The sequence below is a fragment of the Fringilla coelebs genome (assembly GCF_963513975.1).
Source record: "Fringilla coelebs genome assembly, chromosome: 13".
Taxonomy (NCBI): Eukaryota; Metazoa; Chordata; class Aves; order Passeriformes; family Fringillidae; genus Fringilla; species Fringilla coelebs.
The window spans coordinates 19,290,353-19,313,221 of NC_140039.1; positions in this window are offsets into that span (position 1 = coordinate 19,290,353).

Consider the following 22,869-nt stretch of genomic DNA (forward strand, 5'->3'; position numbering starts at 1 on the left):
GGAGTTATTTACATTTTTTTTTTTTGATGCACTTGAGGATATAAAATTACTTTATGTTAGAGTTTTAAATCTTATATATTCCATTTTCTAGAGGCAGCTCATGTTTTGCCTCGCCCAGGTGGATTAAATTGTGATTATACACAGCATTGTATCAGGCAGGGAAGATTCTGCCCCATGTATTTGGAATTCTCTTTGTTTCTAAAGAGCTGAATGAGCACAAGGGTAATACCCAGGGATATTGATCCTGGGACTTATTTTGGCAGAAGGTGCTGACTCACAGCAGCAACCCAAAATTGATCAGTTTTCCTCCTGTCCAGGGTGCAGCATCTCTGTGGTGTCTCCAACACGCTCCTGACCCTCGACAGCAGGGCCAGCCCTTCAAAGTCATCTTGCCAGATTTAAAATCCTGATATTTGCAAGGTGTCTGCAGAGCTGGGAGCACCAATAAAATCTGCACACTTGCTACCTGCAGGAGTTTAAATTTATCAGAGCATTTCACTTCTTTTTCTATTCAGTGGCTGCCACTGTCAGTGTGTATAGAAGTGCTATATGAGTGTAAATAATGCCATGTATGTGCAAATAAATGCTGTATTTAAGTGTAAATAAGTGCTATGGCTGCTTTTCACCTGTTTTGGGGATGAAATAGCATTTTACTGGCATCCAAGGGCAGGTTCAGGTGCCGGAGAGCAGAGTATATATCATAGGGAGAGTATATAGATAAATAAATATATTAGTGTAGCTACTGCTCACTGCTGCTCTGTTGCTGAATGTGTGAAAGCACATTAAACCCAACAAAACTGTAAACAAAGTGGAATAAATGCTGCTAAAATTAACAGCTGTTCAACCTGCCAGTTCCTGATAGAAGAATCTTCAAAAGACCTGTGCTGTGAACATGACTGGCACGTTCTGTGGCTGGTGGTTTTGGGCTGAAGGAGTGTGGATGCAGGTTTTCATTGATGTTGCTGTTCATTCTTCAGCCATATTTTGTTCTGGTGTCCCTGAGATGTTTAATAATGCATCCTGACATCCATTAAATATGTGCCCTTTTTATATGGACTTTAAAAAATAGTTGTAAAATGCAGGTTAATACTGTTTATTCAGTACTTTCACCTTATTTATGAGCAAATTATTTATGTTGGTGCATTCCTTATGGTGCTGTTTACCTGTAGATCTGTATTTCAGTCCCCAGTTCAAACACCCAACCAACAAAATGTCTCTAGACCCAACCAAAGGACCCCAAAACCCATGTTTAAACCAAATATATTGACATGTAAGGCATCTAAGTACTGCAGGAACCTCCTCCCTGAAACCAAAGGGCTGGATAATATAACCTGGGGAAGCTGGGGAGTGGTTCTGGGCACAGATGCACATTCCTGAGTGAGAGCTTGGGTCTGGGAAGCAGCTTTGACAAAGTTCAGCATCCAGGGCTGATTCGTGAACGTTGGGGCAATCGTGGGGGAAGTGGAAGGCTCAGCTTTGGGAAATAAAAGGCTCAGGCAATAAAGAAGAAAGGGGAACTGCTCAGAATTGGATGACAGAGCAACATAAGTATTAAAAACTGAAAAAGATTGTGTATGGGTTAAAGCGCTGCAAAGAGAATTCAAATTTTTTACTGGCTAAAAAACCCAACAGAGAATTATTTTCTACAGTCCTGGTGTAGCTCTGGAATATTGGCGATCATCCCCATTTTAATCCAGGCATTAATTTATGATCTGCCTTTCCTGAGATTTCCACCCAAAGGAAAATACCTATGGAAAAAATCCCCTGATTAGAAATCTGGAGGAGAAACACCAGTGCAGAGTTGGCTGTGCTGAGGAAATTTCAGCATCTGAACATCACCTTCCCTGCCAGAAGAGTTTTGAGGAGGGATTTGAGTTCAGGGATTGTGTGGGGGAAGCTCTGCCCTAGCATTCAAGGCAGTGGGGAAGGAAATCCAAATAAAAGACATCACCAATGTGACTCAATGTGGCCTTGGATTTCTGATTTGATGGCTTCTTCTGGTTGCAAAACTAAATAGAAATAAAAATGGCTGACTAGGAAAGGGAAGGAAAGGAAATGAATGCAGCCAGATAGAGCAAGTCTTTGATCATAGATTACAAAGATTATTTCAGTGCATATCAATGCAAAGAGTAATGATGTCTTTGAAGAATTTGTAACACAAAACTCCAAGTATAAAGAATGGAGAGGGGCAAAGGATAAAGAAAGGAAAAGAATTTGTGCATCATTAATGACTGATGAGGAATAGAAAGACAAATGAAAAATTTCACTGCACAGAATGCCAACTTTGAGTCTTCCACTGAGCTACTTGCTTAACACAAGGATTTAAAGAACTAAAAGATGGGAAAAGCACAAAGCTCCTGCCTGCATCACAACGCGAGGAAATGGTGGCAACCGTTTCCAACAGGAAAAGCAGCCAAGAACCAATTAAAATGTTAAAATGTGATTTTAGCATTGCCCCTTCTGGAGGGAGCTGTGCTGCAGGGGGGTGAGCAGGTGAAGCTCAGGGTGGTGCTGCCCCTGTTAGAGGCAGAATTCCCAGGGGAAGGGCACAGCAGAGCCCAGTCTGGGCTCTCTGCTGGCACAGCTGGGCTCTTACAGGCTGTCCATGTGCTGGGAAGGGATTGCTGGCAGGGTGGGAGGGCAGAGCTGCTGCTTTCTGGAAAAATCCAACGTGTGGAGCTGGGCTGGGGCTGCTGCCAGAGCCTGGGCTCACCTGGTGCTGCTCCAAGGCCAGCCTTTCCCTGTTCCCATGGCGCTGCATTCCCTGCCAGGAAGTTTCTAGGCAGCATTATCTCTCCTTTTGCTGCTTCCTGTAGGACTGTCAAAAGTAACAACAACAAAAAAATCAAACACAGGAGGTCTGCCACTTGCTTTTATTAATTCAGGATTTTCCCAATGCATTGTTTCAGCTCTCCTGGGTGTTTTACCTTGTCCTGCTGGTTATTTAGCTGTGCTAGTGGCATCTTCTACCATACATGATGTGCTACCTTAGAAATATAGTTAATTTCCAGTTGTCTCAGCAGGTATTTCCCCCTCTCTGGGGCAACTTTGTAAGCCAGGATTGGATCCATTTGCTGCCTATTTATTGCCCCCTCTCATCTCTTCTCTGTGGAGCTTTGCTGTTCCTCTTGGAGCCTGGCAATGGGAGAAGCCTTTTTAAATCTGTAGACTGTGAATCATTGGTGGAATCAGCAGAAGGTTTTAAGGAGTCCATAAAACACAGGCAGGAGAGGCACCAGGACCCCTCTGTCTGCCTGGGATGTGAGCAGGGCTGGGCTGGCAGCTCCACCTGAGCTGGATTTGGGGTCATCCCGGAGCAGAGGGAGCTGCAGCAGGGCAGAGGAGCACCCAGGGCTGTGAGAGTCACTCTGCACCCATCCCTGCCCTGTTCCTCCCAGCAGAGGGGCAGTGGGGAGGGCAGGATGAGCACAGCCTGCTCGGGGCTGTGGGCAGATTTTCCACCTGAGAGCTGGAATTCCCTCAGTGTGGGGCTCACAGCATGGCCCAAGGAGTGCCTGCTGCTGCCAGAAATGCAACTGCATGGCAAGAGCAGCTTTCTTAGAGCTGTGGGGAATTTTAGGAATATCTTGTCTGCAGGCACTGAGATGAAGGAGTTGTGGAATGCCATCTGCCTGCTTGTGCTGGGTATGCTGGAACTGCAAAGAACTCAGGTTTATTTCCTTGTTTGGGTTTGTTTTTTCCTTCCAATCAGTTTTTTTAACCCAGTTTTGCTCTTGTATCTAAAGCCAAGCATTGAAGGTTTGTGGACGAGACGCAGCCTTCTGTTCACCCAGCATTCCCCACAGTTTGAGATTGGCTTTAAATATGAAATGTAACAAGGGTTTTACTGTGAAGCATGATCAAAACTTTGTCACCTTTGTGCAGAAACTTCTTCTAAGTGGCACAAAACCCCCACAACTGTGCTGCACTGCATCAGCACATATGTTTTGGTAATTAAAAAGTATTCCTTCTGTGATGGTCTCCCATCTGCTGCTACCTCTGATAAATTTGATGCTGCTTTTGAAGGCTGAAACACAGGGATGCTTTGTTCTAGCCTGTGCTGGGCAAGGAATCTTGAACCTCACAGGCTGCCCCTCTTGTGGGTGGCTCCTGTTGAAATATATAAACAATGGGAGGTTTGGGAAAGTTAAACAAGAAGAAGAATCATGGTTTATTTATAGTTTAAAAAAAATCAAGCCCATATGAACAACTCCATCCTTTTCTGCTAGCCTGTGTAATAATGGCTCTCCTGTATGAATTTGTTTTAAAGCAATTTTTTAGCAGCCTCATAGGCAGATGGTAAAGTTTATACTGAGTGAAGAGACCTGGCTTTTCCATTTGCCTTTGAATCACTGCAGAGCCTTCACCTACAACTGCAGAACCCAACTGATGAGGAAAATCTGCTCTCTGCTGCTCTCTGGGTGTCTGGTCCAGCTCCTGGTGCAGGGCTGAGGAGGGAAGGATGAATTGGCAAATTCCTTGAGTGGAGGATGAACCCAGTGTCTCCCAGTACAGGAAAAAAATATAATCAAACCTCCCTACCCCCCAAAAAAAATCAGTTGCTGTTTTGAATATATAGCATTAATTTTTTGTTGTTGTTTTTCTTCATTCTTCTCCTTAAGATGTTTAGATTTGATTCCCTTAGCTAATCCCAACCTGCAGAAGCCCCAATGCCTTCTTCATTTTGCCTTGCAGAATCTGGAATAATTCCACAGGATATATGTACAGGTTTAATCTCAGTCTGGCCTTGGGTCATTAAGCAGCTTCTGCTTTGGGGTTTGCTTTGGCTGAAGTCACAAAATGAAAAATCTGAAGCCCTTGGCTGGTGGCAGAGGAGCTGCTCCAGCGTTTCTCTCCCTGGGATTGGAGTGTTCTGGGCAGATTGGTGCTTCCAATCTGGGCAGTGCTTGAGCCAAGAGCAGCAACTCTCCTAAAATGTCTCTGATGATCTACAAGGGCAGAAAAAGCCCCAGTGACATTTTTCATTTCTGAAAGCTGAGCCTTTCATTCCTGCTCGAGTGGTGGTGGGTGGGGAATGAGGGTGCTCAGGACACAGCTGGATCAAGGAGATGATTTTGCTGTGTCCCTCTTCCCTTGTTTCTCCATTGGCATGCACTTCTGCAGTCATTTCATACCTTGTGGGCTGATTGTGGAGTGATTGCAAAATAGAACAAGCAGGTGGTTTTGATGGGCTGAGCTCATTTTGAGCTCTCTTCTTGCAGCAGCAAATGAACACAAAGCAGAGCTGAATCAGGGCCCAAACAGGTTTTGTTAGAAGAGTTTATTTTTAATGTGCATCAGATGAAAAGTAATATTTTTGTATTGTCATATCACTGAAAATCCCTGTAAGGAACAGCTCAGTGACTTATTCAGGATGGTTCAAGATATTTGAAACATCCCTGTTATTGTTCTGTGGCATCTTTTCTCCTCAAAATGCCCCTCAAAATACATCCAGAGGGTCTGTGCTGGCACTGACAGACAAGTCAGGGCAAAAAATGAATGAAATTCATTTTTTACTGACAGAAAACATGAGCAAATAATTTTTTCTCTCAAATATTCCACTTGATGTGCTTGGAAGAGTTGCAGTAGGACCTGGAGGATCAGTGTGGCTCATCAGCACAAACACATGGTTCTTCTCTTGCTGCCTGGAGATGGTGGCTGAAAAAATGTGGTTGGGCAAGGCCTTAAAAGTTACTAAAGCATCCAGTGGTCTTTGTTTGGTTTTGTTTTGGAAGTAATTATGGTTATTTGACAGGACTAAGCAGAGAATAAAAAGGTTCCCTTTAATCTTTCAACTGTTATTAACTGAAATCATCAAGTTAAGGAAATTCCCATGAACAAGTGATGCCCTGCCTATGTCAATATCTCCAGTCCATAATTATTTGATTAGAGGTGGATGCAGCAGCAGCAGTGCAGGGCTGGATACCCCAGGGTGCAGAAAATTCCTTTATCTCCAGCAGCTCTAAAATCAGTAAACAGAAAATGTTAATTTGGGAGCTACAGGTAAGGTGAGAATATTGAACACATGTGGCAAATAATTTCCAATGGAGCTGAACACCAGGAAATCTCTAAAATGCCTTCCTCACCTGAAAATTGTGATTAGCTTGGGGCAAGCATAGAGCTTCAGGGAAGTTCATCTGAATGGAGTTGTAATCCTTGGCAGCCGTCAATAAAATCAGGAATTTCATGTGCTTTAAAGGAGAGGCTTTAAAAAATAAATCCTATTAAAAAGCTTATCTTGCCATGGGGTGCAGTGGACAGAGGAGACAAAGGTGTGACTCAGGCAGGGTGGGAATGCTCTTTATTGCCTTGCTGAAGATTTGGGCTGGTGCAGGTCCAACCAGCTGTTTGTCACAGCTCTCAGAGCCCAGGTTATTGGGAGGGATGACCAGGAAAAAGGGAAATGGTGTTTTCACCCAGCTGTGGCTGTGCCAGGTGGTGGGTAGGGGATGGAGCAGCCTGGAGGGCTCAGTCCCAGTGATCCCTGTGAGGGTCAGTGTGGTGGTGTTTGCAGGGGTCCCAGGACGAGGGAAGAGATGAGAATCTTGACTCCATGTCTCAGAAGGCTGATTTATTATTTTTTATATATATATATATATATATATATATATATAAAATCTATATAAATAGATATATATTATATTATAACCATACCAAAAGAATAGAAGGAAGGATTTCACCAGAAGGCTGGCAAGGAAAATAATGGAATGATGATAAAATCTTGTGACTGACCAGAGAGTCTGAGACAGCTGGACTGGGATTGGCCATTAATTAAAAACAACCACATGGACCAATCCCAGACCCACCTGTTGCATCCCACAGCAGCAGACAATCATTGTTCACATTTCATTTCTGAGGCCTCTCAGCTCCTCAGGAGGAAAGATCCTAAGGAAAAGATTTTTCATCAAATATGTCTGTGACAGGTCAGTGCACCAAGCACCTCTGGGACAGACAGTTCCCCATTCTCCACCCACAGAATGTTTCTGTTCCTTCAGTTCCCAGATAAACTCTAAATCTGGTGATAATTACTCAGTTTAGCATGTGAAAATGCCCCAAATGGTTTCTGGACGCTCAGGAGTGCTGCTGGAGATGAGCCAAAAACACGTTACAAATAGGACTTCAATAAAAGGAAACTGAAAGTCCTGTTAGGAATAAAAGGAGATTCTGGGTAACTCCATGGATCCTCCACCGTGGCTGCTTCAGCCTGGCAGGGGCTGCTGTGACTGCCCAGACATGAGGACATTGGGAGAGCTGGGAAGGGCAATTATTTTAATTGAAAGGGCTTAGCAATGCCTCTTGACTCAGGGGGTACCATTAGAATTACCTTTCACCACCCAAACATGTCTGGTTTCACAGATTGCACCTCTCCCTTTTCTTCCAGCCACTTAAATAAGAAAAGTGAAATCTATTTTAGAAAGGCAGCCAGGAGAACTGGATGCTAATGCTAAAATGTTCTGTCACAAGTTGGTTTTCAACTGCTGCAGCACCTGCAAGAGGCTTTTAAAGGAGAGAAAAAGGAGAAAACCCCTCTGATAATTTTACTGCAAAATGGATACTTCATCTCTATAGAGAATAAAAGTGTCATTGATCTCGATGATAAATTGTATCTTGGTGTCTGAAAATATAGACCTTGTTTTTTTTCATTATAAGGATGACCTTGCCTCTATGGTAAATCAAAAGTAAGCAGGGATTTGTGGCTCTTCTAAGATCTACAGGGGGGGAAAAAATGGCTCAGGAGCTGCAGCACATTTTGGAGCTGGGGGAAGGTGAGGGCAGAGCTCCCAGCTCCATCAGGGATGGATTTCACTCCCTGCTGGATGGATGCTGAGTGCTGCCTGCCTTCCAAAGCCTGGATGAAAGCAGCAGCACGGGAGGGTTTGGTCTCTGGCCAGGAGAGGGGAGAGAAATGCTGATTCTCCCTTAATCAGAAGAATTTCCAGAAAGTTTCTCCAGCCGTGGTTCATGTGCCAGCTGTGCCCTGCTGAGGGACTCTCTCTGTTTATTCATAAATACTGCACTGGTGCTGAAAGCTTGATAATTTAAAGCATTTCTCACACTGCTCCTATTAGAGTTTAAATTAAAAACTGAACAGAAGCACCTATTTTTGTTTTATAAATGGTAGGGGAAAAAAGCAGTGGTTTAAAACATAAAATGGTTTTAAATTGTAGTAAATTCTAGAGCACAGCCTCCTTTGCAGGAGCTCAGAACTGGTACAGGAGAGGGCCATGGAGATGACCTTAAAAACTGGAACCCTAATTGGAAAATCAGCCTATTATGTCTTAAATGAAATTGCCTATTTTACTCATCATTTCCCAATTTATTTCAGATCTGAAGCAAAAATGTTTTGCCTGTCCTAGAGGTGGATAATGGTTAGAGCTGGGATTAAAGGCCAGTTAGCCCTGGGATGGGTTACAGATTAATCTGACCTCCTGACTGGGGCTCTTTAGGCCTGGCTTGGAGTCAGTTGGGAAACAGTGAGGAGTAAAAATCTTGGAAGCATTTTTCATCATTAGAAAAATTCCTCTGGTCTCAGAAAACACTGATTTTACTGAGAGTAAAATCCTCACCAGTGTCAACCAGAATGTCACCCACATTAAACTGTGATCATTTCCACATGGTGGAGCTGGATAAGCATCAGACCTGGGGCTTTGCTGGAGCTTGACCTTGGCACTAAACCTGGTTGTGGGGAGTTTGGGAAATGCAGATGTGTGGTTTCTGTCAGGGGTACCAGAGGAATGTCTGTAGTGTGAGTCTCATGATTGTGGAGGTGAAAAAGGCTGGAACTCTTCCTTTAATTCCCTTCTCAGGTTGTGCAGCATCTTTGCTACGAGCAGAAAATCCATTTTCCTGCTTTAAGGGTGCCTGGGATGTAATCCCACAGACCCCACTCCTCCAGCCCTGTGCTGATTGAGGCAGGATCTTCAAACTGAGCTGCTGCTCAGGTAATTAAAGCCCACATCATTATGCACAGGCACGAGGGGGCAAATTGAGGTTGCACAGCCAGTCTCAAGCCTGACATTTCCAGCTTGGAAGGGGTTGACTTTGCATCTCCACCAGTGGCAGAGAATGTGATTGCTGCTGCTCCCTCCACTGACCTCAGGCAGAGGAAAAGTTGGATTTCTTTAATACACTCTGAGAGGTGGAAGTGTTTTGTGGGGAAGTTGTAACTTTACAATTTAGCATTAATTAAAAATAACCCTTTTCTGTTTGTTTTGGGAGTTCAGTTCCAGACAGCTGGAGCTGTCCCACGGTGGGACACATGCAGTTAGTTTACAAATCTTACCCTTCAAACAGCACCAGCTACTTTGGCTCAATTATTTAAAATACACTTCCTGCCTTATGCCAGTCCTGTTTCCCTGGAAGTTATTTTCATGTCTCAGTGTTCTTCACAGCTCCCAAAAATACTTCTGTGTAGTTTGAGTCAGAGGAGAGCGAAGATGCAGTGAACCTTGATTTATGTAACTCTCAATCAGGAACTGACAAAATGCTGCAGTTAAAGGGCAAAAATACATCCCAAGCTACCCTGGAAAGCACAGAGAGCTCTGCAAGCAATTTTAGTGGTGATCCTGTGCCCACTATTATCGTTGTGATATTGATTGAGAGCCTGCACTGTTCCCCCAGAGGGGTTTGCCCTCTCTGGGGGTGGCAGCAGAGGGGACAGGGGCACTGGGACAGGGACAGCCCATCCCTCCTGCTCCAGGCACAGCCTGTGCTTGGTCATGGGCACAGAGCTGGAATGCAAGATGTCCAAAGAGAAAAAAAAAAATCTCTGATTGGTATTCAATAGATGGTTTTATTTCTTTTTCAATTTGTTTCTGAGCTGGAAGGATGGGCTGTACCAAAAATCGTGGTGAAGACCCAAAGGCAGGAATGGCTCCTTGTTTTATGGAGCCTGAGAGCAGCAAGGGTGGGAGAGGGGCTGTTCAAGGAGCTCCAATCAATAACTCTATTTACAAAGAAAGCTAAATCACTGTTCTCTGAGAGTGCTATCATGGATCATAATAAAAAGAATAGCAGTCCAACATGAAGTCCCTTTCTAGACAGTTCATGGTGTGTGCTGGGAAAGTGGACGTGTTCATCCCTGCATCCCACTGGAGAGGCTGGATTTTTCCTGCAGGAGCTGGGCTGTAATTGAGCTGAGTGATGTTAACAAGACATCCAGGCACAGGTCACAAGCTCTTGTGCTGGATGAGAAGACAATCAGCCAATTCTCCTCTGTTCTTCTCATATTTCAAGGACCCTTGGCTCCTCGGGAATGATCCAGGTTCTTTCACCCAGCAGTTAACTCTGAACAGAGTGACTTCCCTGCTCCACTCAGCATGCAGCACCGGGGGATTGAATGAATCTTTTTTTTGTTTAGTGTTTTCGAGGTGCTGAAATTGGTGGAAAATGCAAAGAAAGCTCTTTGAAGTTTCTCTCTGAACCCGTTCTGACAGAGCATCCAGACATGGAGGGGAGTTTCCCTGACATCCTTGTGCCTGGCTGTGGAAATGAGTTGTGTTTAGGGCTGGAGCACTAAAGAAATGTCAGGAGGCCAACACAGATGAAACACTTTAAGAAAATAATTCCAGCAGTTCAGTGCTAGTTTGCATTTATGATGACATCGTGTCAAAATCTACTTTGAAAATTTATTAACTCGTGGCTGAACAAATGAATATTTTACAAGGCTTGCATTTAACACTTTTGTTTTTTAGAGGAGGATTTGTTGTTGTTGAATAGCAATGTTTCTTCTGGCTTGTTTCTGAAATGTTGGTGGCTCAAACATTTCTTTGAAAAATGCAGCAAACAAACTCAGAATTCATCTTCTTACTGGGAAAAACACCCCAGTGGGTGTTGGAAAATTTATCTGTATAAGCTAATCAGTTAGGCATTGTGAATTTGGTAGATGATGATGGCAGTTTCATCATAATATAATTTTATTACTTTTTTTTATCTGAGGGATTATATGCTTGAGTAGCTGTCTTTGAAATACCTGTCACACAGAGCAGCCACTGCACCTGTGACAGTTTGTTGTTCAGAGCCTTTGAGGAATATCAGCATGGATTTTTAGAAGCCAATTGAATAGCCAACCCCCAGAGTACAGTGAAATAACTTTATTAGGCAGTCTAAGTAGTGCCATTGAGTTTGTTTTGTGTCTCTTATTAAATCAGCTCAGTTAGCTGTTTCTCTGGAATCCCTGTAGCTATTAAGTCCTCATTCTAGAGCAGAACCGATCTTGGATTAGCAAATGAAGTTGCAGAGGTCCAAGGCAGAGGTCTGAGGGCTGAGCTAAGGGACAGTCAGGTTCCTTTGGGTGGGCTCTGGTTTGCTGTCCTGGAGGGATGCAGGGAATTCCTGCTCCAGCTCCGACTCCTGGCACAGTGATCATCACTGCTGCCTGCACTGGGGGCCAGGAAGGGATTTCTGAAATGATCCAGGTAATCATCCCCAGGAATGCCCTTCAGAACAGGGCTGTGCCCCTTTAAACTCCAAATCCTCCCCTTGCACCAGAGGAACAGCCCAGGGTCTCTCTGCTGGGTGGCTCTTCACCTCCAACACACCTTCAGGGGACGCCTGGATGTGACTTGCAATCCAAATTTTGGGCATCTCAGAGAGAGCTTTGGTTGCTGGGACTGTGCTTTGCTGTGGTGTGAGCCTGGTTTGAGGAGGGGGATGGGGAATGTGGGGAGGGGAGGGAGCGGGCTGGGGGAGCCCAGCTCTGATCAGGCCGTCAGGAGCTCCCTCCAGCCCCTCTCTGGGGGTCCCACACTGGGGATGTTTGTGCAGAGGATGTGGGGATGCTGAAGGGTTGCTGATGGGTTTTGAATATTCAGAACATGCCTTTAATGAGGCAGCAGTGTTAGGAAGCTTGGGCTAGTTATTTCTTCCATTTTTCAGAGTAACTTTAAATTCCGTGTTTTTTAGGAAAGTATTATAGAGCGAATTGAATTTCCTTTATTGAATGAAATAATTTTTTCCCTTGAAAACTAAATGTAACAAGAATTTAATAATTCATGAATTGAGCTTCAACATCTTTTAAATAATAGATGGACTGTCATGCCAAGTTCAGCTGCAAACTTACAGAGCATACGTTTTTATGTTTTTATTTGACATTTCGAGGAATTACAGAACTGCAAACATTTATTTTGTATTTTTGCTCATTGCGATATTTTATTCCTTTCAGGTTGATTTAAGAAATGAAAACAACACTTTAAAAAAAAGTAACTAGCTTCAGGTTCTGATGGGAAAAGAGAATAGAAGGGAAAGAAGCTCTAGGTACACGTTCATAAATGATTCACTGGACTTTTGGCTGACAGATAGAGAGCTTTCATAATAACTTTGTTTATTATTTTTCTTATCAGTGGAATCAAATGTTAAATAGCTCTACTGGAAAGTGCTGTAAGGTTGACTAACAATTACACCTCTGTCACCTCTGCTGTCTTTGTCCTTTTCAAAATAATCAGACTGGATTTATTTTATTGGTCCTTTCTCCCCCCTCTGTGAAACAGGAACGCTTTTCAGATGTGGTGAGCTGCAGGAGCAGCCTGTATTTCTGTGGTATTTTTGGAGATGAGGAGGATGGAGCAGCCTTTAAAGCAATAGGAACCCAAAAGTTGCCCTTGCTGCTGACTTTGTGCCCCATCCCTGGGTGTGAGGTGAGGTCCCTGTGTCCCAGCTCAGGTCTGTCCCTGTTGCAGGGATGCAGGCAGCCCGGGCTGGCTCTTTGGGGTGCAGCTCTGTCTGCTCAGGACATGGACAGGGTGTGACCAGGGGGGTCTGGGGGGCTCTGCTCTGACCAGCTCTGGCTGCAGGAGCAGGACATGCAGCTCTCACACAGCACAAGTTCCTACAGCTTTCAACAATTAGGATTTGAAGTTGTTGGTGTTTAAGATTTCCCTGCTCTTCCCCATCCCAATCAGGCAGAACCCAGACTCAGCCTCTTAAACAAGAGGTAATCTGCAGCTGGGGGTGATGCTGGAAATCCCAAAAAAAACCCCAGCCCAGATCACAGCTCTTGTCAGGAGCACCCAAGGCCACGTCCCAAACCCACTGCTGCTCCTGGCATTCGTGTCCCTCCTTGTAAAATCAATTCCAGAGAGCAGCGCTGGCTCTGAGGTGATGGATTGCCTCATCTGTCGTGCAAGACCTTTCTGAAATCCAGAAAAACTCCTGCAGGTTTCATGAACAGGTAGCCTGTTCTCTGTTGGTTTGGAAAGTTCTTCAAGTGCCAGAAGTGAAAAGAATATTTTCTTCTTTTGTTCCCATGAAAGTGCATCTTCCTTTCCAACTCCTCCTTCTTCTGTGCAATGGAACTTGAGGCTGGAGTTGGTGAAAACGAAAATATGTTATTTTTACAGGTATTTTTTACTCTGTCCTATTGTGAGCAGGGCCCAGTCAGAGGTTTGAAGATTTTGAAATAATGATGTTGCTCTGCTCTGTTGCACCAAATGCAGAAACCAGGCAGTGGGAGCTGGTGGAACAGATGCAGTTGCCCTTCTGTAGAGTTCTTTATAAGAGACTTTAGATATCTCCAGTAACAATTTGGGTTGATTATTTCAGCATTACTGTTTTAATTGCCCTGCTCTGCAGAGCAGAAGAAGCAGAGGGGGAAGAAGTATTTAAGAACCTGATGCAGAAGATTTAAGTGGCAGCACCGTGCCTGTGCCTTTGTCTCGTACTATTTACAAACTAAAATCTTCTCTTATTAGTCAAAGGGGAACAATCCATTTTCCAGGAATCATTATCTTTCCACCAGATATTACAGAGTTGAAAGAGAACATTGGCACTTACAGGGTATTAACAGGCAAAAATAATTCACAGCTTCTCTGTGATAAATGTTCCCACTTGTGAAATTACAGGGAATCTGTATTCAGTTCCAGCTTGTTCCACCCCAAGGAAATACTTTGGTAATTTGGGTGGTTACTTACAATAACTCATCAAGCTGATAATAGTGTTTATTGCACCATATGTTATCACTTAAGACTTGAACTGTAACTTTTACAATTCCATTGAAGGGGAACTAGGTGAATATGGAAATCAGAGGAGCTTGGGGTTCCTTTGTTTTCTTTTAGAATCCTGAGCCTATTTCTGGGAGTCTCCAAAAATGTAAAAGGATTAGGAGAAATCCTATTAGCTGCTTTTTGCACCAAGCTGGGCTGATCTCACATGGGTTGTTTTGCAGAGAAAGGACAGAAAAAGTGATTTTTATTTTTATTTGTTTTTATTTGGAGCTAATAAATAAGGCTTTTCTCTCCATTGCTCATAGGCTGGAGCCCTGAGAGAAGAGCCAGCTCAGTTTAGTTCCCAGCTCCATCCCAGCTTGGGCTGTCATTCCCTGGAGAACCTCACAGAGGGAAGCAGGCACAGTTTGCCCTAGCTGGCTATTTTCAGATTCACCCAAATGTTCAGGTTTTCATTGATGGGCTGGCAGCATGATTATGCCCAGGAGTATAATTTCCAGCAAAGATTCCTTTAACAAGGATCCATACAAGTTGCTTATTAAAAGGTGGTCTCTGTCCCAAACCATTTCTAGCACGTGGTTTGAGATGCAAATTGTGTTATTTGGCATGAAACCATTTATTCTTTGTAATATCATTTGAAGCTGTGCCTCCATGTCCATTTCTGATCAGGTATTTTTGGGTTTTTTCATAAAAAATCTGTTAAAATTAAAGCTTTTCCTCACTCAATCTTTTACTGAGCACCTTTTCACCCAGAATGTTTCCTTTTCTCTTTGGGAACATTGTGAGCAACTCAATCCCAAGGGGAAGAGAGTGCTAATATTCAGTGGGGGAAGAAAATAATTTGAGTGTGATAGTACAATGGCAGGAACATTTTGATTAAAAATGCAAGAATATTCAATCATTCTATCTCACAGACCATATGTACATGAAAAGCCTATCTTCATTCTGATCATTTGGGTGCTCGTTCTCAACAGGATGATTGATTGGCAAGATTCCTATTGCTACACCTTTCATCTATCTTCAGTACTTTCATAAATGTTGAATTAAGCAGTTTTTATGGAACTTATCATAAAATGGAGTGTTCATTGAAAGTGACTGTGACAAAGTGGATTCCCTTACTCTTGAACTTCGGCAGCAATATTGCACAATACATTTATTTCTGGCTGCTTAAAAGCACTGGGTGGGTTTTTTTTTTTTTTTTCCTTATGCATCTTTCACCCTGAGGAAATGATAGAGAGGGGAAGCCTGAAGGGCTTTTGAGAAGAGCAGCAGTGTCTTGGAATGAGAATTTTGCTCTTTCTGCAAGGGCTTGGAAAGCAAGGCCGTTGACTCAGTGAAGCTGACTTCTTTCTTTTGTTCTTAGCAATGTTTTGTTTTGGTCTGTGATTGCCTTTTTGTGGAGGTAACACCTTGAAGCCTTTGTCTGGCTTGGATTATTTCATGTCCTTGGAACGGGTACAGCCTTCTGATTCATGCAGATTTTCTCTGATTAAAAGTAAATCATGTTAGATTAACTCTTGCCTTGCAGGTATCCTGTATCAACACAAAACAATTGCTGAATCAAGTTATTTTTTTTTTTGTTACTGGCATCAGATTTTGGGCTTTAGGAAGGGAAGATACTCTGAGGAGATTTGTAGCTGAACAGATCCGCTGACAGCTTATTGCAGCTGACAAATTTCCTCTTGGGTGACCCTCATGAGTCTTCCCAAGCCAGAACTGGATAGGATAAATTTCCTACTTCCCCTACAATCCACTCATTTTCAAATGCTCAGTGGTTTTGGGCACTTTTTTCCTCTGGAGGTGTCTGAACCACATCCCATCTGCTGGCACTGCTGGTACTCTGATGTCCCATTAAGTACCTTCCAAATTGGGTTTATGGTTTTCCCAGGGAAAAAAAAAATTAAAAAAGAGATATAAACACTTGATTTATGGGAACACATGGCATTTGCAGATGTGTCAGTGTCACTGCTTCCCCCAGTAACTGAATTAAATGGCTGGAAAAGGACAATCAAGGTGGCTGTCACATGCCATTGCGTGGAAGTTAGCACAACATCTGCTTTGCCTGCTGTTTCAGGAATCACTGGTGCATGGCAGAGTCAGGAGGAGAATCTCGAGCACTTTTTTTCTTGTTGGTGCAGACCATGCATGGGAAATGTTTGGAGTTCTGCTGAGATGAGCCTTTTGTGAGTTTGTAGCTGCAAGTTGATATTTTTACCCAGTTCAGCACTAAAGTTACAAGAAGCTCAGAAAAAGAACATTTCTCTCTTTCTGTGCTCTCTCTTTTATCTTTCCAGCACCTTCCCAAGCCCCTGATCCTCTTCACATCCCTGCCCTGGGAGTGCCTCCCTTCATGGCCCAATGAGGACTTTTTATCCATACAGCAAATTAATTGTAGCTCTAATCACCGGCAGTGGTTGATGTTTGGCTGTTGCAATTTGGTATTTTCCCCCAGAACCATTAGAGGAGGATGTGATATAAACTGCTGGTTAAAAGCTCTGTGATTCATGGCCTTCCTGGAGGCAGGAGGGAAAACGAGCTGTTGGTAGCAGAACCTCCAGTTAGAAACATTTATGGGGCTTCCCTCGGGGACTATGATGGGAGAGTAAAACTTTTATACTCTCAGATGCTTGTAAGCAATTCTCCATCTGGGACTTTAGATTGGAATAGCTCCATTATTCATTTGTACCCCAGAACTCCTTGGGTAATTATCTGCATCATCTTCTAGCTGTGAGTGGCCACAGCCACACGTGCTGCTGGGGGAAGCACAAATGAAATGCTGCTTGCTGGCCTTGGAAACCACAAGCTGTATTTCTTGCACTACCAGATGCTTCCTGCAGCATCTTGGGCAGTCTCTTGCTGATAAAATCACTTTAAATGTAATTAGCTCTCTGCACACATCAGAAATGTTTAAGTGACTTGTTATCGAGGTGATTTCTGTACCTGACTCTGCACCTGGGATTTGGGACGTGACTCCAGGAATGTGCCTGAGGTGGGGGGAAGGTTTCAAACCTCACTGTCCCTGCCCTGGAAGCACAGTTCTGAAATTAAATGATGGGGTAGAAGCAGGGGCTCGATTCCCACCTCCTTTTTCCATGGTTGTGCACGAGCTGGTTTGTCAAGGCACCGGGTGTGCGCATTTCCAGCCTGCCCTGCTTTCAGGGAGGCTCATGGAGAGCTTCAGGGCCAAATCCCCCTGCAACAGAGGGACAAAAACATCCTTGAAGGGGAGTTTATCCTGCTGTGTTCCACAGTTTGGGCAGCAGAGCAGTGATGCTCAGCCCTGAGCAGTTTTGGCTCCAACCCTGCTGTTAGAGGCTGCATCCATCGAGCAGCACGGCTGGGCTCTGGGGACGAGGTGTCCCTGCCTGTTCAGCTCTGGGCTCTGACCTTGCAGGCAGGCTGGCTCTTTGCTCATTACCCAAACTGGATTAATTGATCAATGAGCAACAGCTGGAAAAAGCAGCAGAATTCAGCGTTGGGTTTGGCTGCTCTGATCCCCCCGAGTTCCAGCCATGGGGGCAGAGGGCTGGGTGTGGCCACAAGGTCCCCAAATTGTCACTCAGGCCAAGGGGACATCAGAGAGCCACATCCAGTCCTGGTGGGGAAGAGCTGGTGACTCCAACCAACCAGCCCCTGAGGAGCCCAGGGGTTTCAGCAAAAGGAGTTTGGGGAGAATTAAGTTGTGCTCAGCATCAGTGCCACAATTTCTGGTGTTCTGAGGGCGCTGCCAGTGACTGCACATCATATCTGTCACAGCAAGAGCCTCTGGGTTATTCACAAGTGACTCAAGTTTGCAATCCTGGAAGATGAGTGTTTTCCCACCTAAAACCTGTCTCTCATTGAGCCTTTCCTGGTTTTTAGAAGCTGTTGCTGATCATCAATCCCAGGCTGATATCCAGCACACCTTGCTGCAGGCTCCCAAATTCTGCCCAATTTCATGTCCCTGGCCCTGGCAGGGGGTTGGAATGAGATAATCTTGAAGGTCCCTTCCAACCCAAACCATCCTGGGGTTCTCTTTACTGCTCTGGATTGCACTGGGCTGGAGAGGTCCTTAAATGCACCAAAAAAAACCCCAAAAACCCAAGAAATTCTGTGTGTTAAACAGTTGGTTTACTCCACAAATACTGGCTCAATTGAGATTTTTACTTACCTCGTGGTTGAGGAGGCATCTCTGAACCTGTTAGTGTAGGAACTGAAATTAATTTGTGAGTTTATCTTTTAATGAGTTTAGTGCAGCAACATCAAATAATTTTTCTCACAATTTAGCTCAGCATTGATTCCTCATTTAGTTAAAAATTCAAAATCTTACAGGCTACACAAGAAATTAGGTTCTTAATGACTGTTTTATTCAATTATTACAGAGATACTCGTCCTATCACAGTTAATGTTCCATTGTGAAATTGGTTGGAGAGGGACTGTAAAATGTTGCTTTTCTCCCCAATATCCTCATGAGTAATATCCTCATGTGACAATGTAGTGAAGATTTCAACCACAGTGGATCTCCTTTGTGTGGTTCAGTTTCAGAATTTCAACAAGATAGTATTAAAATGCAGTGTAAATTGCAATTTAAAAGCTTTTTGTCTTGACAAAGATTGTTTCTTACAAAGTTCTTAGCATTTTTTCCAAAAATCCATTGAAAAACCCCAAACATTCTGTGCTGTTTGCCTTAGGATAAAAGTCCCCCAGATCATTATTTCTCAAGTAGCACTAAAAGAAACTAAATGGTTCTTGTAGTCTTTTTGTTGATAGATAAAATTCCCTAACAGCAATTGATTTATAGAAAACTGCTAGGTGAATCTGGCAGGATTTAAGAGGCAGGAAAGAATTTTCCAAGGGGTGGAGGCTTCTTAGGATAATTTTTAAACATTGTTCCTCATGACTGACAGCTGGTGGTCAACAGGTAAAGAAATAACATCTCTGGACTTTCCAATTTCCTGTATTTAATACAGAAAATCCAGGTATTGAAATATGGCATGAAGTGGGGAAAATGAGCAAGGAATGACCTCAGGTGGGGCAGGCCTGGGGTGTAAAAATGGAGCTTGGGCAGGCAGGGAAGGGCTGGGAAGGTGATCAGAGGGGGAAAGGTTCTTGCACCTCCATTCTTCTGCCCTTGCTGAAGCAGGGCTAATCCTTCTTGGCTGTCCAGGTCGAGCTCTCTGCTGTGTTTCAGTCTGACATGAATCAGGTTTATCCATCCTGTAACTGCACAGGAAATAATAATTGAGCCCTTTTGTCACTTATAAAACTTGAAAATGGGTTGGGTTATGTTTATTCTCTAGCACATTTTTTGGTCCTCTAAACTTTAAGAAAGAATTATCCAGATGGGGTTGCTAAAGAAACTCAAGTGGCTGATGCATTGACTCAAGTGCTATCCCAGGGTTTTTAAAAGCTCCCACAATTGCAGGTAGCAGTGTTAGTTCATTGTGCTCTGGCCCCATGCAATGAGCCAGGCTTTTTAAATGGAGAGCCCCCTGATTTCTTACATTTCTACTGGGGAGTGTTACCTTGGCCACCAAGGTGGCTGTGACTAGGCCTACCTGTGTGGGAGTGGAGATAACAAAACTTTTTAGAACAGCTTACATGGCAATTAATATTAAAGACTGCATGCAATTATCCCATCCCTATTTCAGAAGAAATTAATATTCATTGTTGAAAAGCTTTCAGGACTAGAATGGTAAAAATTGGTGGTTTTTTTTTTTTTTTTTCTGTATAATTTGCAGAATTTGGTTCATGGACAGCTTTCTTTTTCCTGCCTGATTTTATTTTGGATGGAAGTTGAGTGATTCTATCCATCTCTTCCTCTGCTGTTTCTCTGCCATGCATCACAGGTATCCCTTTGAAGGGAAAGATAATGCAGGAGTTGGCTGCTGCCTGCAAACCCCCAGCAGAAATGCACATACATATTTGATTGTGTATTTCTTCCCATCTCTACAGGGCAAAATAAAGGTAATAAATGTCAGGTCTGTAAGAAAGCAGTGTTCTGTTTTAAGAAGAGGTGTTGGATTGCTTCTCTGGATGAGCAGGGAAAAGGTGGGGAAGTGGTGGGAATGGCTGTGGAAGTGCAAAACACCTCCAGAGTAAACACTGAACATCTGACAGATGTGGTCATCGGGGGGAAGTCGTGCTTCTTTCAGTGGCAATCATTCTTGGTGGTCTCTATTGGTTTCCCAAACCTTAGCCCAGACACACCACCTGCATTTTGTGGCTCCGTGGGCCTTTCCTTCTGAGCTCCTTGCAGTTTGCTTTGGGTGGCCTGGCAGAGCCCTGCTGAAGCTCTTGGTTTGGATTTGTGTTGTTTCTCTGCTGCCCTGAGTAAATCAGCTTAGTGGGAGTTTACTCTTTGGTTACCCAGAGCTCTCAGGCTGGCAGAAGAGTTTAAATATGAGGCTGAAATTAATCTGAGTGCTCTGCTCTGTATCCTGTGAAGAGTAATAAGATGCTTATAGATTTGCCAGCACCAAACATGGTACACAAGAATACAATAATCAATATGTGCTGTAGGAATACCAACTCTTTAATTTACTGCTTATTACATTGAATTGGATTACAGTCTGCTTTGTCTTTTCCTTTGCTTTAGTGCAATAACCTTTAAACCCTGGCTTATTTGTTCAAAATAAACCCAAATCTCCCTTTCTCTATTTTTTTCCCCCTCAGTAACCTGCTTTATTTAACAGACACTTCCCATTTCTAGTCTCTTTGCTGGCATTTATCTGCTTGCAAATGGATTTATGGTGGAGTAATCCCAGTTTTGAACAAAATGTGGTTTGCTATCTCAAAACCCCAGGCTCTGCTCTGTGTGCTGTGCTCCCAGTTAAGTTGGGTGGGTCAATGAGAGCCTTTTCCAGAGCATCCAAGGAGGTTGTGCAGAAGGAAATAAATCCTCACGGCTGCTCTGGAGCTGGTGCTCGCTGCACACAGGGGTTGGGAGAGGCAGGGAGGATGGATGGTTCTGGCAGCAGATCCCTTTATTCTCCCTGCCCCTTTTCCAAGGAGCTATTCCATGTCTGGAATGCTGCAGTGAAAGGTTTCTGAAAATAAGGGGGAAATGTAATAGTCAGCTGAAGCAGACCCAGGGTCACCATGATGCCATCACCACTGTGGCAGCACAATAAATGGGGTTTATTTTCTGTGTTCCCATTGAGAAAGGGGAAAATGGTTTAAATACAGTAATAAACCACCAATAAAATGGGGTTTTATATGTGTGATAGGGAGTTCTGTGGTAAGAATGCTCTGGCAGAGGAAAGGGGATGGGGATCACTGGAGTGGGGAGTGCCAGGGCTGCCCTTTTCAGCAGTAACCTCATCTTACTTTAGCTTCAGCCAAGAAAGTTGCTATGATGAACTTGCATTTCTGTCATGGCTCTGTTCCATGACACATCTGCAAGTCCTGCCTTGTGTTTCTGTGCTTGAAAATGTTTCAGGTCCCTGTGATCAGGTCAGGGCTTGGACCCAGTCCCTGCCCCAGTGGAAAAAAGTTTGCTGATTTCACTGCGTGGTGCATTGAGCAAATAGGAGACTGTAGGGACTTGAGTTCTGCCTGTCACATTTAACTGTGACCTTCTTCAGCCTCAGGATCCATCACTTTCCACAGAGATGAAAGTGTCCCACCTCCACAACAGCATCCTTCCCCACGTAGGAGTTGTTGATCTTTACACTACAAATTGCTGTAACAACTGAATTATTGTAAACAGGAGGAAACAGATAAGAAAGCTGCCAGCCATTTATTCAGACACTGGTCAAAGGAACTGCATTTTATCCCAGGATAATTGCAAAAGTAATCCCATCCTGATAGCTCTGATACTGCAGATCTTCCTGTTGGAGGGTTTAGAGAGAGGGACAGAGATAAACTCAACTCTAATCTTCAAATTTAACAAAAAAACCCCAAAAAACAACCAAAAAACCCAAAAAACCAAGATCCTCAGGAGAATCTCTACTTATATTTTGGTTTTAGCAAACCTGGACTAATATTTGTCCTTCTCTTATATGTGCAGGATGAACTCCATATGTCTGCTTTAGTTTGAGTGGTATTTTTGGGATGCAGGTATTACACACTGAGGTGTGTGAGGATGTTCCTGAACTCTCTTTGGGAGGTGGAGAGAATTCCTGGCAGAGGCTTCAGCATGCAGCAAACTTACTCAGCTCTGCTGCCTGGCTTGATTTAGCATTCAGAGAGGGAACAAGCATTTAAGATTTTGAAAAGTCCAAGAGAAATTGCTTAGGCTTCATTTTTTACACTGTCTTGACTATGATGGTGAGAGGACTTTCACCACATGAAAGATAGTGAAGAGAAATTTGAAACCCATGAGAGAGCCCCACACTAATCTAGTGCCAGCAAGATCACAACAGGTTTAAGGGAAAGGCAAATGTGCAGTAAGCAGAGCTGGATTTGGGTCTGTTCACTGGGAATGAAGGCAGGTAAAACCCAATTTATGTCTGCCTCTGCAAGGAGGGCTGTGGGTACTGGTTCTCAGTCAAAAATCCTGGACAAATGCCAGCCCAATAAGATCACATCACGAGCTGCAAGGTGTGATGAGCTGGATGACATTGTGCCCCTGAAGTCAGAGGAGGGATGGAAGCAGAGGATGCTGCTGGCATCTCCTCACAGAAGCCACCCCTGCCAGCCAGCCAGATCCAGTCCAGCAGCACTTAAATAGTTCTGAAAATCTCCCTGCTCTGTAGTGCAGGAGGAGAAGTCAGATGAGGGGATGGAAGTCTGGAAGGATCTGCCAATAAAGTGGCAGGTGGGGCAATAAAGAAGAGGGGATGAGGTCAGAGTGCTGGTCCAGGGCCCATGAAGAGAGAAATGAATATTTCATCACTATTCATCACCATTACGGCAGCATGGAAAGGCAAAGAAAGAAGTGGGGAGCAGTGGGCTGGGCCACAAAACGTTCCTTTAGTGGTGCTGTGGGTTTGCTGTGATGAAGCTG